Raw genomic sequence first — 1,277 nt, 5'->3', positions numbered from 1 at the left:
ATAGTGTATCTTTGCTCATATGAACTTATATCCATGGTGACAGAATGCACAAGCCCTATACTGCTGACTCAGACAAAATCCCAGCATAGAACTGGAGAAATGGTCAACAGACCCAACCTTAGTAAAGGACCTATTGGCAACTGATTACTTTGGGGTGAGGGAGAGCTGATGCTCTTTAAGGGAAAGACTCTAGATAGGCTGACTAGACTCCAGTGGATGAACTTGCACTGATGGACATCTGGATACAATGCTTATGTTTTGACAAACTGAGGGGTGCCTTTCACAGAATAGTTGTCCCTGATCACATGGAATTCAGCTGGAAATTATTTTTCCTAGTTGTCTTCCATCTTGCTGTGGTCTTGTAGCTATTCAGCATGAGGGATTGTGTATGGAAACTCTGCATGTCATTTCCAGTTAAACACGGATAAAACTCATCGGTAACTTTCACCACTGTCCATTACTTTATCTTTTCTTTGGACACTAAGTTATGGGGAGAACTTTCAGGAAGTTGTTGATACCAAGGAGGAAGTGTCATGCTGAAACTCATGTTACAGTCTCACCATCAAGTAGCCTTAGAACTCTGTCATCTCAATTTTCTATAATATAAATTGTCTTTCTATATTAAAAACGTTGCATATTTTTTTACTAAAAACAATATTTAGGTTATGTAAATTAATATGCTGTCAAAATATTGCAATGTGTTAAGGATCATTGCTCATAATAATAAGTCAACAAAATAGAGGATAAAATTTATACAGAAGAACAACAGAAATAACAGAATGACAGTGCTTTGTATCAAAGTCCTTGAGTGGCAGATGGAATATCTCAGAGCAATTAAAAGTTTATGTAGGAAAGCAATCATCCCCAGGGCAGAGAATAGTTGATACTTCAAGAACATTATTATGACTCACAACAGAATGCATTTTAGATGGTAGATGTAACATGTATCAAATAAAATGAGTAATCAAACTGAAAACATATTTTCTCCTTCTCTAATTTAAAGAAATCAACAAAGGTAAGATATGTCTTGGTTCCAAATAATTGAACATGAATTACATTTGTGAAATACAATATATGTTTACAAGGATCTGTATGATTTATATTAGAAAATGATATCAAATTCCAAAATATTTTTAAAAAATGATTTTATGGATTAAAATAATAGAACATTGATCACAAAAATTGATGTATATAATTGTTACATGTTGACATGTGAACAAAAGACAATATTTTTTACTATATAGTGTGCATATGTATTAAGCATTATCATCATCATT

The sequence above is a fragment of the Nannospalax galili genome, unplaced genomic scaffold, assembly GCF_000622305.1.
Source record: "Nannospalax galili isolate Female #2095 unplaced genomic scaffold, S.galili_v1.0 scaffold2127, whole genome shotgun sequence".
In the NCBI taxonomy this organism is placed as follows: Eukaryota; Metazoa; Chordata; class Mammalia; order Rodentia; family Spalacidae; genus Nannospalax; species Nannospalax galili.
The sequence above is the reverse complement of the archived record's forward strand: the minus strand, read 5'-3'. Positions refer to the sequence as shown.